Raw genomic sequence first — 17506 nt, 5'->3', positions numbered from 1 at the left:
TCTTTTTCCATATCTTTAATATTCCATTCTCATATTTCATTAGTATAATGATATTAATTTTAACTATGCTTTCCTTTCCCTTTTCTTTGTTTTCATAACTAATTTTATTTTCTGCTTCATACTTAGTCAGACATTCCACCTTTTTGTACCTTTTTTCTTATCTCTGTTACCTTACAAAGTTTTTAAGCCTGAGAGACCTCTGTGTAACTTACTAAAAGCAACATGCAATACGTGTAGGAAAAGCAAATTTCTCTCAATCTCCCTCCTCTCTGTTTCTGAATGAGTTTCATTAATGCTACTTTTATTTTATTTGTTCTGTTACTTTTGGAAGATGTGGAGACGAAAACTATTATTTATAGTGTCTGTAGTCTGAACCACTCCTATTATTTCAGAATTATTCCTTCTTTTCTCCCACTTTGAATAATTATAACCGGGCATTGGTAGTCTCCTTTTTCTCTAATAGGTCTGATTCTGAAGATAATATACAGCATCTTAGAGGTTCAAAATTTTATTAGGACATTTTCACACATGGAACAAAGGTAAAGAGAATACCAATGAATGTTCATTTGTTCATCCGGATTCAATAACTTGCAACATTTTGAACACCTGTGTAATCTACTTTTTATTTTTATTGTTGTTATCTATGTACTTTAAGAAAATCTTCATCCCAGTCTTCATATTTTTTTCTTACATACCTCATTATGCAACTATTAAAATAATTATTTGCTTGCAGTGATAATATTATGACAAAAATTAATAATTAGCCTTCATTATCCATTACATAGCAAATTTCTCTGCTAGTCACAATTTTGTTATTACATTATAGTTTGTTTATTCAAATAAGGATCCAAATGAGGTCACACAATGCCTTTGAATATTATGCATCTTAAGTGTTTTTTTCTTCCATGACATTGTCTTGCTGAAGAAATTTTGTCAGTTGTCCTGAAGACTGTCTTACATTTCAGACATTTTTCCCCTTTATGATGCTATTTTATTTTCTTTCATAAAATTTGAATCTAAAGTTTTGTTCAAATTCAGATTTAACAGTTTTTTCTACGAATGAAGTTGGTCTTATGAACCTCATATCCTATCGAATAAAGCAGGCATTTTTCTATAGTCTGAGTATTTGTTTTCCTTTCAAAAATCATGTGTTGTAACTCAACACATGAGAATACAGCTAGAAGGCACTGTCTTTGAAGAAGAAAACAAGCCCTGACAGACACCAAATCTGCTAGCATCTTGATCTTGAACTTCCCAGACTCCAGAACTGTGAGCAACAAATTTCTATTGTTTACAAATTCCCCTCTGTAAGGCATTTTGTTACAGCAACAAAAATGTACTAACAGATATATAGAGAGATATATGAATATGTCTATCTATCTATCTCTCTATCTATCTATCTATCTGTATGTATATACACACACACATATCTAACTTTTCCTTTCTCAGTGATGTTAAGAATAATTGTCACTGTTTATAAATTCCCAATTCTAAAGCATTTTGTTATGGCAACATAAGTGTACTAACAGATACATAGAGAGATATATGGATGTATCTATCTATCTATCTGTCTGTCTGTCTAGCTTTTCCCTTCTCAATGATATTAAGAATAATCATCAGATTAAGATCAAGAGAGCCAGCTCCCACTTCTCCCAACTTTCCCCTTAATATTTAATCTTGTATTTTCACCAATAAGTAATTATTTATTGGCAAATCAATTATTTCAAAACCATTAAAATGATAATTTTCTTATTATTTCATTCAAAATTTACTAGCTGGAATTTGATTATAAAAAACCTTTTCTTATTGCCAACGAAGAACATTTATCTGCTTATCTTTTTCTAGTCACACTGCAGCTGGTGGGTTGATAACTCTAGATCATGTCATGGATTTGTAAAGATTTTCTATTATCAAATTTGGTGAAGAATCAGTCACTGTTTGATTAGAGAAGTAGAACCCCCAAATGTTACACATGGTAAGAATTTCTTAAGAATTGAGACAATGTGGCACCTGGTTAAGCAATCTGTAACTGCTACTTTTGTGTATGTGGCATCCTGAATGAATAGAATGGGTAGCTGCAAAGTAGAGATGGGTAAGGAAGTTGAGAAGGATGGACGAATTAGTACTTGTGTGGATGCAAAGAATCCCTATCATTCTTTCATTACTTCCGGGCCTCCAGACTATATGTTCCCAGTATTCTCTGGGAAAATCTGGTTTCCTTTCTCATGTTGCTAAATGTACAAACCTGATCCAGTAGATAAAGAAAGAGCTGGATTTTTGTGGTGTCAATTGTTGTCCCAGGCAAGAAGGTGAGATGGTACACACACCACAAAAGCATGAAGGACAACAGTACCTCATGCTGTGTTCAAACCAGATGAGTGAAACAAGAATCATGCCGCTACTTCACCTCTGCCTTCCAAATCTCACACAAAATGTAGTCTAGACCTAACCTTGACTCTGCAGGGAAAACACAATTTAAACTTGACTGAATTGATACAATGAAAACCTATCCAAAATGTCAGCTAGTCTGTTATTATTGTTGTTGTTTTAACCATCTCATTTGGTCTCTGATTTGGAGAGCTATTTGGGAGATAGCTGCTCTGTTATTATCTCCTTTTTTCCCAAAAAACAAGAAGAAAAAAATAGTACAAATAAAACAATAGCATTGACAAGCATTCAGAGTAACGAGTAATTGATGCTACAAATAAAATAAGAATAAAAAAAGCTGTCTTATGTAATTTCATTTTCTTTAGGAACACAATTGAGATATGTGGTTAAAGTCTTTTGTGACTGGATCAACAGTCCTGATTGAATCCCACTTCTGATATATACTATTGAATTGGGCTTTGGTAAATTATTTTTTGTTTCAGAAATACAGATTTTATTCCTACAAAAATGAAAACAATAACATCAAACTTTCAAGATTATCATGGAAAGATAAATGAGAAAATTCTAGTTTGTGACCTGTCCAAACTATTCCAAAAGTAACAAGTTTTTAAATTTATTCTTTCTATTATTATTCTTCTCACTTCCACTTTCCTCTTCCTTTAAAACTTATAGAAGGAGATTAATGAACACTTAGGAGATGTTGACCTGAAATCATTAGCTTGCACACCATCATTTGATAGCTACTAGATATCATTCTTTTAACCCAGAACTGAATCTGGAATGGTGATATATAAGTGAAATCTTTGATCTTAACTTTATAATTACTTCCATATTTTCTAGTTTCAAAATACATATATCATACAGGAAAAAAAGAAAGTTTTATTGAAGTCAAATATATTACATTTAGTGCTTCCTCCCAAAGTGAAAACTTGTCATTTTGTCATTAATAAAATTGAGACTTTTTTTCCAAAAATTCTTCTCATAAAATCATGATGGTTTTGATTTGTTTTCTATGATTTCTCAGCATTTGAAAAGTTATTATCTAACTATCCTTTTCAAAGCATCTCATAAATGAAATAAGCTAGAATTTTTCATATTTAGTCATCTTACTTAAAAAAATAATAACATTGAAGCATTTCCTTCCAGATCATTTTCACTTTTCAACATATCAAACTGTCTTCCCATATTAATGATTCTTTTTTACTATATTTCTAAATCCACATAAATGGAGTTTCAAAATGCATCTCCTTTATTTTATGATTTGTATTAAAGTAGGAAAAGATAACGAAACAACCCATTTGCTCACCAAGCATTGACTCAGGACCTTCTGTGTGTTGGTTCCAATAAAGCATAACATTTTCTGTTCTCAAGGTTCTATGTGAAGGGAGACAAAATGGGTACACATTTATCCAAAATTCAGGACCATGTTTGAAGAAAATCTTTGATATAATTCCAGTCAAAAAACTTTGAAATAGCCAGGCAGGGTGGGTCATTCTTATAACTCAGGAGGTTGAGGCAGGTGGATAGCAAGTTCAAAGCCAGCCTCAGCAACTTAGTGAGACACTAAGCAATTTGGTGAGATCCTGTCTCAAAAAGAAAAATAAAAAGGGCTAGGGATATGACTCCATAGTTAAGCACCCTTGGGTTCCATCTCTGATACCAAAATCAAAACAACAATAACAACAACAACAAAAAAGAAGTGAGATTGCAAAAGAGGTAGTGATTATATTTTACTACTTAGTTTTCAAAACATGTTGTTGAGGTAGTCAGGTTTTTTTGGGGGGGTGGGTACTGGGATTGAAAGACTCAGGGGCACTCACCCACTGAGCCACATCTCCAGCCCTATTTTGTATTTTGTTTAGAGACAGGGTCTCACTGAGTTGCCGAGGCTGTCTTTAACTATAGATCCTCCTGTCTCAGCCTTCAGAGCTGCTGGGATTATAGGCGTGTGCCACAATGCCCAGTGAGGTCATAAATTTTAATTTAAACTTTAAAGAAGAATTCAATAGGGATAAAAAGTGGAGGAAGGTCCAAGTAGAAGTATCAGAATGATTTGAAACCAGAATAGGAGGTATGTGTATGTGCCTGGTACAGAGTATATTGTGGGTTTATCAACATAGTACAGCTAAGCAAAACTGCTCATGAAAAGACATAGGAAGGATCCCAAGCTAGTTATAAATTTAGAGAGCATGAGTAAAGTTTCAAATCTTTAAATATCTTATATTAGAAGAAGAGTCGAGGTTTGGAAGGTATAGGCACTTAGCAGGGGCAATAATAAGAGGAAAAACATGAGAGAGGGTCTCTTGAGAACTGAATATGGAAGAGCAAAGAGATAAAGAGAAAATAAGTCATAGATATTAGTAGGGCATATATCAGTACAAAAGTATGCTCTTCATTTAGAATTTTATATACTTCCTTTTAAAGTTCAGGTGTTCTTGAATACTTTGGCACTGACAATCTTAAATGTGAAATTACACCTACAAGAATTGCCAGTAAGTGATCTTCAGCAGACACTCGATCATCGAATTACAAAGAAGTACTTAATATAAAAGGTAGAATGTATATTGAAGAAGATTTATCATTATCTATTTTAGGCATATTTGATCATCATATGATACCTTTCTATAAGAATTTCCTTGTGTGGAAGAACTTGGGCTCAGTGTTAATTTCAGATATGATTCTTCCCACCAGTCACTGCTGACCAAAGCTGGAATAAACAACAGTTCCATATTGGGGTTCTTAATTACTCCCTCTTCTAAATTTGGTAGTGAGAATCAGAAATCAAAATAATCACTGAGTTATTTGATCTAAGACTTTGGAAAACATAAGTCCATTCTTTTCAACTATGAGCAAACCAGAAGTGATAGATTCAAATCATTCTTTAAATAATTATCCATATATGAAGAAAAATGAAGGAAAAGAACATATAGTTCTAGCTAGACAGACTCAGAATGCATATGTACTTTGATTTCTACTAGCCATCCAGCTTCTTATTCCAGTCATCTGTTAATTCTAGCTGTCCCTTCTGCCCTCCTGTCTTTTGAGCTACTGATATGCCCATATTTCCTCAAAATATGATTTTGTTTCAAATGCACCAAATCAGGAGATTTTGAATTATTTGAATCATACCAGGAAAACTCCACTCTCCATAAGATGGTTGAAAATGTTAACATTTATATCATAGGAAAGAGGGTTATTAAGAAGCACTAGTATCTTACTGTTTATCTTCTATCCCAAAAGTCCATCTGTTGTGAAAGTCTTTTTTTTTTTTTTTTTTTTAATGGAGTTTGAAACAACCAGTGTGAAGACCATGAAGAAAAGAGCACTTGGTGGTTTGAAAATTTTAGATTAAATAAGGGCACAGTGGATAGTTTGTAATGAACCGCTAGAAGAATAGTGATAGATGATATTGAGCTGTGAGCAGAAATCAGAAAATGCATGAACTATGCAGCCATAATAGGAACTAACAAAGCCAATTTTGCCCATGTTCAAAGGGAAGACACTGATTGTTCTAAAATGAGATTAACACACTACTTTATTTCACAAAATTCATCCTGGTTGCTGTACAAAGGAGTAGAAATAAATTATATCTTTGTTGTGGTAACAAGTTGAACTATGTGGTTGTCACTGGAAAGTAAAATAAGTGCATGTAGTTAACATATATTTTGGATATAGAATTGTGAGAACTTGGTGACAGATTTGCTTAAATAACATAAATGTCTGGTTTGGGTCACAGAATAAAGTCTACTAATATTTGTTGATGTCTCACTTTATTAAAGTCCGAGAGTAAAATTGATTAACAAAGTAAAGCGATAATACTAATTACACAAATAATAAATATTACTTCACTGTTCTTATAGAGTTGTCAAGAAGGGAATTATTTATAGGGAGTACATGGCTAAGAATTGAAATCAGAATAAAATATATTCTTGAATCACCTGTATGGAATCTGTGTCATGTTTAAACATATATAAATAGATGAGGTCACTTGAGAGGAAAAGGGTAAAGAGTCTGAATATGTGCCAAATTTAGCAAAACTCCAAATGTTGAGTTTTATTAAGACCACCAAATGAGCCAAGAAGAAGTTATCATAGACTATTACAAAAACAAGGAGAGGCAAGAAAAGACAATGTTTAAAGAAGCGAGGAGTAGTATACTATTGAAAATGAGTAGTTTAGTAACTTGAGGACACACACAAAAAGTTTACTGGGTTTGGCATCAGAAAAATTCTAATAATGTTTGCAAAATCCACATTTTAGTAGATGTCGCATTGGAGTGGGTTAATAAAAGAAAAGGATTTGAAAAAATAAAGCCAAACTAAATTGGCAACTAATTTATGATATCCATTAATCTGTGAAGGGAGTTAATTATAGAAGATGTGCTATGTCAAGTATCAAACAATTAATGTTTATTATGGACTGAGATTTGATGTTAGTAGTTGTGTGATACTAAAATGAATGATATAGAATATTGCATTTTTGTTGATGGGATCATAAAGCACGAAAAATCATAGATTTTGCAGAAAAGAGAAGGAACAACAAAAACAAAAAATAGGAAGACCAGGAATATGGTGGGCAACTTCTAAGATGATGCCCAAAGATGACAGTTCTCTGACACTATCCACTCTCTATGGCTAGTCCACCTATATTTTACCAGGAATTGTCTGAATAACTGACAAAATATGCAAAGGATGACATGTGCCTTCCAGATTAGGTATTAGTTATAAAGTGTTCATATTTCTGCTTTTTTCTGTCTTCTTCATTCTATCTTTCTGGGAAGCATGATATTGAGTTTCCTAAAAAATAATTATGGATGAAAAATTGGATCCTATTGTAGTAGCTATGTGAGAGAACTTGGAAGAAAACCCCCTTGTAGTCAAGCCTTTGCAAGTAGTTCTTACAGACATCTCTATTGCAAACTAAGGAGAAATTCTGACGTTAGCCCACCATGCTAAGACACTACCAGATTTCTAACTGACCCTAAGAAAATGTGGAAGATAAGAAATATTTATGGTTTTAAGTGGATACATTGGAGATCATTTGTTACATAGCAAGAGGATCTAAAACAGATACTGAGTTTATGTTTGGGTATGGTCCTTTCCTGAATGGAAAGAACTTGCTACATAATTCTCTCAGTTTTGAAAAACAATGCATTTAGACATATGTAATATAGAACACATACTAAAGACCCCAAAGAAGAAAAAATACTAATTAGTGTCACTGAGAACTGAATTATAGTGTCTGTAGCAGATGACATCAATCTTATAAAGATATCAATACAATTTTAAGATGATCACTGTGGTAATCTATAACATGATAATGCCCCCCTTGATACAGAATTATTATAAAAACCATAAAAAATTGTATCTCATGATCAAAATATATTACCAACTCAAATCATACATTAATAGAACATTGTCTTTCAACAGGATGATATAACACTAAAGTGAAGAAACTCTCCCCTTCCCTCATCCCTATTCTCCTTAGACTCTGGTAACCATTCTTCTACTCTCAACTTTATGAAATTGACAATTATAGATTCACATATAAGTGAGACCATGTGATGTTAGTCTTTCTCAGCCTGGCTTCTTTCACTTAACACCATAACTTCTGGGTTTATCCCTGTTGCCACAAATGACAGAATTTCTTTCTCTTTTAAGACTGAATAGAATCTCATTAATTTTCTTTCAGTGCAGCTAGAAAAAAGTTGTGCTTTGATTAAATTATTAGTCCATTCTCATTAAATGATACTATTAACATAGTTGGATGGATTTATGTCTGCCCCTTTACTCCTTACTTCCTAGATTTTCAGGCCTTTCTTGTTCCTTCCTCTATTCCTACTTTACTGACTTTTCTGTTTTTGCATTAACTATTTTCTTAAGTAATATTTCAATTTCCATTGTTTTTAAATCATTTGGTACCAACCACTGAAAGCTTACATTATACATCTTAAATTGTCAGAATATACTTTATACTTTAAAACTATAGGAATGAAATTCCAGTGATACACACACACACACACACACACACACACACACACACACACAGTTTTCATACATAGCTCTATTTCATTTTTGATTTTTTGTGCTATTATTCCTACACATATTACATATGTTAATATTATATAACAAATGTTACTTTGTTATACTTATGAATATAAATGTATATAATTTTGTGTCAATGAAATTGACAGAAGAGTAAGTTTATATTTATAAAGTTTGCTACATTAATATTTTTATTTACTGTTTCTAGTTGTTGTTACTGTGGATTCAAATCATCATCTAGTGTCTTTTCCTTACTCAAATATGACTTTTCTTTCACCTCCTTTGTGCTGTTATTAGCAAATATGTTTCATTTCTGAATGGTGTAGACTTAACTATAAAACCAAATGCATGTTTTAAAATCCATTTTGTAAATCACTTAATACAAGACTGAAGAAATCTAAATTTTGATGTTTATTTATAATTTATAATTTACTGGTGCTTTTTTTTGTGCCACAGATTTAAATAAATGTATGTGACAATTGTTTGATCCCAAATAATTTCTTTAGTCTTTGTTCTAAGGCAGATAGATTTTTATCAAAAAAATAAAAATAAAAAATAAAATAAAATAAAACAAATTTCAGTTTTTGTTTAGATAAGAATGTCTTTGCCTTTGTATTTGAAGGTTTTGATGGATACAGAATTTTTATTTGATTGACTCTTTTCTCTACCAGAAGTTAGAATATGTCATGTCTTTGCCTTCTTGCCTCCAAAACTCCATATTTTCTTTTCAGTATTTTGCATACCTGGATATGGGATCTCTTTATGTTTCTTCTATTTGAATTTCATTGATTTTTATACACATTAATATTTTTAATCAAATTTAGAAAATTCTTGGCAAGTATTATTTTTTCTATAGTTTTTCTTCTCATTTTACTCTCTCCTATCCTTCTTGTGTTCCAATGATACATATATTTTGTCACTGTGACAAATGAAGAATCTTCATTTCTAAACATGCTCACAAGTGATGCCCATGTGACTAGTCTAAACTCGCATTTTAGGTGGTAAAGCTTAATGTCCTTATATCAGAAATACCACTTTCAATTATTCTTCATCCTTTTATACTATGAATCCTTTTAATTTATGAAAGAAGAAAAAGATCTATTGATTATATGATTTTAAATAGTTTTTAATTTAATTACTCAAGACCTGTTGAGTTTGTTGTTGTTGTCCATTTTAGATATACATGATGGTAGAGTGTATTTTGACATATTATACATGCATGGAGTATAACTCATTCTAATTAGGATCCCATTTTTGTAGTTGTACATGATGTGCAGTTTCACTGGTTGTGTATTCATATTTGAAAACAGGAAAGTTATGTCCAATTCATTCCACTCTCTTACCTATTCCTATCCCCCCTCCCTTATTGACAACTAGATGAGTTTTCTGAGGTTTTAGGCAAGAAGCTATTCTCTCTTTCTCTCAGACAATAATGGAATAATACTAAGGGTAACAATGAAAATTTTGCAGGGCTTTTTCTAGGGTCACCTCCAAGAAAAAACTGTGTATACAGTTCTTTAAACTGTGGCCAAGACCCAGCGAAGTGGCGCACGCCCAGAGGCTAAGGCAGGAGGATAGTAAATTCAAAACCATCTTTAGCAACTTAGCAAGACCCCAAGAAACTTAGTGAGACCCTGTCTTTAAATATAATATTTTAAAAAGGGCTGGGGATATGACTTGGTGGTTAAGCACCTCTGGGTGCAATACCCAGTACCAAATAAATAAATAAATAAAATAAACTGTGGCTGAGGCAAAATGATTATGTAGTAAATATTAGACATTATTACCTTTATTGTTTTTATTAGGGCAATGTTTTGGTCCAAAATTCTTCTACATTAATGTTTTCCCTCAACACTTGAGAACTGCATTAGGAGGCCAGTTCTACTTTAGTAGATTCAATGGTGGGGCAAAAATTCCAGAATTCTAACATGCTTTAAGGTATCCTTATAATGTGTCTCCAAAGTTCACAATTTGGGGAGCAGGTCAATTAGGTGTCCCTCATAAACACATACTCATTTTAACACATGCAATATTTGAATGTCATCAAAACTTTTTGGCAAGAGCATACTTGTGTTTGTTAATTAGAAATTGAATATACTGAACAAATCAGTTGGCAAACAAAATAGTAGAGGTTTCAGAATTTAAAAATCTAAAAATACCTTTATTCTTATGATTTTTAAAATTCCTAGTGGAAATCTAGATGTTTTACCCAGAAAAATATGATCTTATACTGTATTAATTTCAACATAGCTTTGTGTGATTATGTCAATTAAATAATTTATAAATTCATGTTAAAGAAGTTATACACTAAATATGAATCTATAATCGCATTTAAAACATAAAATTGAGTTATATTTAATTATGTTAAATGATCTTCTTTACCTTTCAAATGATGTGGTGTGTTCTATCAATGGTATAGGTTTCTTCTGGTTAAAAAAAATTAAAAGCAAGAACAAGAAGATTGTAAAGGTAGTTTCTAAATACTGTCATAAAATTTTTAAACTCTATAAACACGTATGAATAAGTATGTGTAAAATATGAAGAAATTAGTTTCTACAATATATTCCACATGTTTCTTATTTTAGTTTCCAGGGGGAAATTCTGTGCTAATCAATGACTACCAAAGTAGCCAAAATACCTCTTTTAACCAACGTTAACCAAATGTTTATTCAATTAGTAAAGTAAATTCTTATCTGAAGCCTTGACCCTCAGAGAAAGAAAACTTACCTAGAAATGACTTTGGGGATGCTTTAGGCACTGTCCAAGTCAATTACTCTTTCTCTACATAAATGAGAAAAAGGTTATCTGCCACAGACTGTGATTGCTCAATCTCACACAGAATGAACAATCAAGGCTTCTAGATGTTCAAAATTAGAAACAATTCTCCTGATTAATTTGGACAGCTGACACTTTCCTATTGTGATACAGATGACTGACCCTCATGAGCCCTCCCATCTGGATTACCTGCTCCAACCCAAAATTTGCATAGTAATAGTTTTTACAAGTAACAAGTTGTCTGTTAGGAAGATCTGGAACATATCAAAGTCAAAACAAAAGATATTGGTAGGCTAGGAAATCATTCTAAGAAAGACTGCTGAACAAAGCCTCTGATTTTATTGAAGTAGGCCTCACAGAAGACTAAGGTTTTTCTTAGAAAACAAAACAAAGCTGGATGTTTCTTATACCACATTGATAATGATCGAGAACTAAAGGAACTTTGTAACCATCTTCCCATTTACCAAGCTTCTGCCTTAGGAAATACTAATGTCTTTACTGAAGTTTAAAAAATAGATTCTAGCTAATGTGATGAATTTAATATAAACTAGTATTTTCACCCAGAGTTAAGGATAATTTCTAATGAAGACAATTTGTCTCTAACTCCTTAAGGCTGTTTCTAATGACCCAGTGGTAAAGGGGAATAATCTAATTACACTCTGATACTACATCACCTCAGTTGCGGCCACTCCTGAGTCATCTGGAATTCCCAGTTTTCCCTGAAGAGTTCAGATGGTAAGCAGGAATAAGAATTTGAGCATTAATCTAAGCAAACTATTTGAGATTTATCCTTAAAAAAAAATTTTGGCAAATCCAGACCTAAGGCAGCAGGGAGATTAGGGAAAGAATGAGTGGTCTAATTAGGATCAACAATTATGTTCAGATTCAGTTCCTCCACTGAATGACTTGGCCTGCAAAGTCATCGTCTTCCTTCCCACCTCTTAAATGAAACCTCATTAAAGAAGAATTTACTTTATAATGTTGACATATCTCCATCCTACATTTTAGACCATACAAAAACAATCTCTAAATGATTGATAAATCAGGCTTTTGTGTGTTTTTGCATCTCATATTTATATTGTGTCCTAAATTGTTTAGTTTTAGATAGGATTGACTGCTACTGACTCCATTTTACCAGCTATCAGTGTAGGGGTATGTAACAGCATGCAAGCTAAAAGGGCATAGCCCACAAACTTACTACACATAGTTTTGTCTACAGATACAGGGTAGCATGATCATTGGGGTGAATTATATTGCCAATCAAGCTGGGAAACAACTTTCCAGAACCTTGTATCTGTCAAAGTCCTAAAACAAATGACAATACTTCCTGACCACACTGCCAGCCCTTTTCTGATCTAGCCTGTTGTCCATGGAGAATGGAAAAGAATACTTTTGTATTAGCTTTCAAATTAATTGTATTGTGCATTTATTACTACAAATGTATGTTCAAATAATTGCTTCTTAGCTAATGCTCACAATTAAAAATAAATTCATGGAACAACAATTGATGTAGGTGATAAACTATCTAAATTTTTGACTTAGTATCTATAATACAAATAAGTTATAAAATAATTCTAAAATAAAAATACAAATAATGTTGAGAAATTATAAATAAATCCTTGATTTTTGAAGACAGCAAATAAATCCTCCACTTTTTGAACATGGGTTAAAGGGCACTAATAGAAATCAATGGAAATAAAAGATGATCACAAAACTCTACGGACAAGCTTTATATGACCTGGATCACACAATTTTTATAAATTTAGCAAATCATAGTCTTTTCAACAAAAATATTACATAGGAAGCTATTTGGTGTAGTATTATGATAGATTTGATGGTTATTAATCATGATCAAATAATTCAATCTTTCTAAATTAAAATATAATATGGAATATTTTGACAAATGATGCATATACAACTTCTAATTATATGATGTGATGATAGATAATTTTTAATTGCTATAAAATAGACCTTTTGGAAGTTGGTCAATATTTTTCTATCTTGTTTTCTCTGAAAATTTTTATTGATACTGCAGTTTTCTCCAAATATTTGTTATTAAATAGATTGGGATTCTGGCTTAATAGTACAAGAGAAGGAAAAAAATGACAGTGTCTGAAATTTGGATGTCATGTTAATCAATCTAATATCTTGCAATAATTCTTTCATTCAGAAAGACTAAACATTTCCAGTATCAGACAGAAGAGGTGATACCACCTGCTTCACTTGCCATATTTCTCCTACACAGTTTGAGTTGGGAATCATCCTATTGAATATACAGTTATTCCAAGAAAGAATCCATGGTCTTATTTTCAGGAGATGACTGATACTTTCACAAGAACTTGGCCTACTCAGAACTTCATTGTGTTCCATCTGACACCAGTTGCAAGATTATCATTATCAAAGATCACCATTGAAAAGAACTGTTGCTTGCAATTCACAGCAATATTAGAGCCACTTAGTCCCAATGGACAGAAGCATGTGTCTGAGCACACATTTCAAGCATAAATCATGTGTATCACAAGATCAAATTTCTATATCTATGAGCGTTTTCCAAGAAACTCACTTATGGATTCTGTCTCACTTTTCCTTGAGAATTTATCTATGAAAAGTCATCAGGTCCTTTTAGCAATAATTACTTCATTGCTTTATTAATGATTCATTTAGAACACTCCAAAACTTTGGCTCAAGGATCTGTGTCAGAGATATCAGAAGTCATACTCAATGCAGCTGACACAATCTCTAATTGACTTTGAAGAAACAAATGACTTTGCTGCGAACAGGCCACATGGCTAGGAACAGCAGGTGGCCTTTCAGGATGTGAGAATTTCAGTACTAAAACCTTAGAGAACTGAACTCTGCCAACAGTGAACTTGGAAGAGGACTCAAATCCTCAGATAAGACTGCAGTTCCAGATGCTCCTTGATTTCATCCTGATGAGACCCTCACTAAAGCAATCACTTATCTGTATTCAAGAACATGACCCACATACATTATGAAAAAACTATTTTGGTTGTTTAAAACTGATAAACTTGTAGTGATTTATTACAAAGAAAAACAAACATAATACAGTCACCTGTTAGTTAGTAAGTTAGTTAGTTCGTATTTTTCTTCACATATTGACTGTATCATTCTACTTTCTCCTGACTTTTAAGGTTTCTGCTGAGAAATTCACTAAGGGTTAGAACTTCCTTATTTTCTTTGTCTCTCTTTCTTTTACAATGATTTTCTTACATCAGATTTGGTGTACATTTTTGTCTTTTTTTTGCATTGAGTTTTCTACCTCTTTGTTTTTTCTTCTCCTCATGAATCAGTATCACTCAAAGCAACACTCAGTGACCAGATGCTAGAATGGGCCTGGAAACTTGATCCACTGGAAATAACATGGAACCTGAACATAATGGGTGACTTGGCACTGGATTGCTCTAGAACTTAATTTCATAGGAATAATCTTGTTGCCCGCATCTGTAGGGTTGGCCTAGACCCCGAGTGTTCAGGTATAGCTCAGGATCTGCCTTCCATGGAGGCCATACTGACACTTAAGTCTCCTGAGTTGGGCCCGAACCCTGTGTCTGCTGGAGCAGGCCTAGGTCCCATTGTCCTCTGGAATTTAGCACTATGGGTGCTGGTCTGGAACCAGCCGCATGTTGGAGAAAATGAGGATCCTGAGTCTGTGGAAGTTGTTCTGGAGCCAGGGATCATGGATCTTGAATGTAGCTGAAGTCTCATAGAGCAAGGCTATATATGAAGGTTCCTTCTGGATCAAGGTCTGTAAGGGCTGGTTTATGTCCTGGGGATACAGGAGGCAACCTGAAATCTAGTTGATCAGGATATAGATTCTGGGTATTTGAGGGTTATTACAACCTTATTTCATGGCATGGACTCGAATCGTGGTTCTACTGGTCTTTAGAGTCATAGCAATGGCTTGAAAGTTAAGGTCTACATAACTGACATGATGCTGGGCAGGCCTGGAGCTTTGTTCAAAGGTGCTGAACTGACTTAATATCTGAGGTCAAGTGCGACTGCTGAGACAAGCCTGAAAACTTGGGGTTGTGTGGGTTGACTTGGCACTGAACTAGTCTGAAATCCAAAGCAGGCCTGTAGGCTGGGGCTTCAGGGGCTGGCCTGGAAGCAGGAGAAAATGGTGGACTTGGAAGCTCAGTTTGTTGTACTATCCTGCAGTCAAGAACAGATCCAGTTTTGAGTGTGGAGGGAAAATCCAATGTTCACTTCCCTCCCTTCCCCCATGCAGATGGACTCTCCACACTGCCCTGCCTGCAGGTGGGGGAGGGAGGTGTGGATAATTTTAAAATTTCCTTCTTTCTTTCTTCAATACATTTATTCTTATTTCTGTGCTCTTTGTAATTTGTGTAATCTCTCACCTGATTTCCTTCTTCTTGCAGACATTTTCATGTGTCGATAATTATTCAAATCAATATTTCTGCAGGGGGTTGAGTTAGAAATTCTATTCCATTTTACTGAAAGTTATATTGTACCCACTATTTCTTGGTATGTTAAAGGCATATTTTCCATGTTACCTCCCGTGTTTTAAAAATGTGTTCATTACAGATATTAAGAACATTTCCCTACAGGTAAAAATTAAAGATTGTTTATGTTTCTTTACAAAAGAGAGCAAGAGATGTTGACGTTTGCAATAAGAAGAAATATTTTTAGCAACAAATACAATATTTTGGCTTTACATTTAAAAATAATAACTTAGAACTTTTTCTCAGTTGCAAATGAGATATAGATGGGATGTAGTGTGAAATTCAAAACTCTATATTGGTACTTGTTTATTAAACTAAAAACTTGCTTAAGCATAGAATAAAGTTTCTTTTCTTTCTTATGTAAAATAAGCAGTAAATAGCTACGAATTTTAAGGTTTGGGTAAAAACTTAAAATCTATTTTTAACATCTTATTAAAGAGGACCCTTCTATTTGTCCTTATCCTAATGTGCACTGAATTAGATTAGACGGTTACATGTGATTTTCTCATTTATCTTTAAGTAAATTTTATAAAGGAGCAGGATGAGAAATGTGTTAAGCTTTTCTGTAAAGAAAGTAGAACAGAATCAAAGAATCATTGGTTGCGATGAACTCTATATACCATTGAGGATCTTTAACATATCAAGTTAACATTTTAATCTTTGATAAAATAATTTTGAAAATATAATTTCTTTAATTGGATGTATCAAGGAGGTTGATTTTGTGGGATATATGTTCCATATGAGTAAATGTTTCCCTGCTGTGAAATGACATGTTAATAAATTCCTTGAAAATGTTTGGGGACAATAGATCAAAATGAAAGTGTGTCAGAATTTAGAAATACATATGCTTAATTAGAGCAAGGATTTATTTCAGAAAACTGACTGATCTAAGTAAGTTTTATGTTAGCATAATTCTGCTAAATTAATTATTTCTTAATTTTATGGGAAGAGTATATTAAAAATTGAGGTTAAATTAGCTTTTCTTTAATTTTTGCTTTATTTAATTTTTTACAATTTTGATATATTGAAAGTCCAACGAGTTCACCTCATTATTTTCTAAGTACTAAAATATTGAATATTTTCCTTTTAAATTTGACACATATTCTTATTTTTTACATTAAGTTACGTTCCATTTTAGGTCTTTCTCCAGCCCTACTGCCTACAAAACATGAATCTTTGATACAAAATTAAGAAAAATAAGGATATCCTCCATTTTTCTTAACTTTCAAAATAATCAGTTCAGCTGGATATTTTATTAGTTATTTATATGTTCATTTGCTCAACAAGCAGTTTCATGACTTTGAAGAAGTAACTATGTGCTTGACACTAGTGTTTAATGATGAAATATGAAATGAATTCATGGGAGGTAATCATTTAGTGGAGACTTCATAGTTTACACCATGAAGATCATTCACTATTGATTAATATGCATTCACAAAATTATTTATGACTTCCAAAATTTTTATAACCCTATATTTTACCTGTAGTTACTAAGTTCTTCACATTATATAGTCCTCCATTCAAAAATTCATTAATCTATTTACAAAATAATTGTTCATATTTTATTCCACTGCACATAGAGCTAAAGAATAAGATCCAAAACCCTATAGCAAGTACTTGGTTTCTTAATTATATTTTACACTTTGAAAATTATGTCTCTTTCAATTTATAATTCCAGATATTAATTAATTATATATAATCTGAAATTTGTTATGAATATCAATACCTTTTATTGTATGAATTGTTATATGCAAACCAGTTATTTTGCATCTTTTTAAAAAATTGTTTTTAGTTGTTGATGGATCTTTATTTTATT

The sequence above is a fragment of the Sciurus carolinensis genome, chromosome 5, assembly GCF_902686445.1.
Source record: "Sciurus carolinensis chromosome 5, mSciCar1.2, whole genome shotgun sequence".
Classification (NCBI taxonomy): Eukaryota; Metazoa; Chordata; class Mammalia; order Rodentia; family Sciuridae; genus Sciurus; species Sciurus carolinensis.
The sequence above is the reverse complement of the archived record's forward strand: the minus strand, read 5'-3'. Positions refer to the sequence as shown.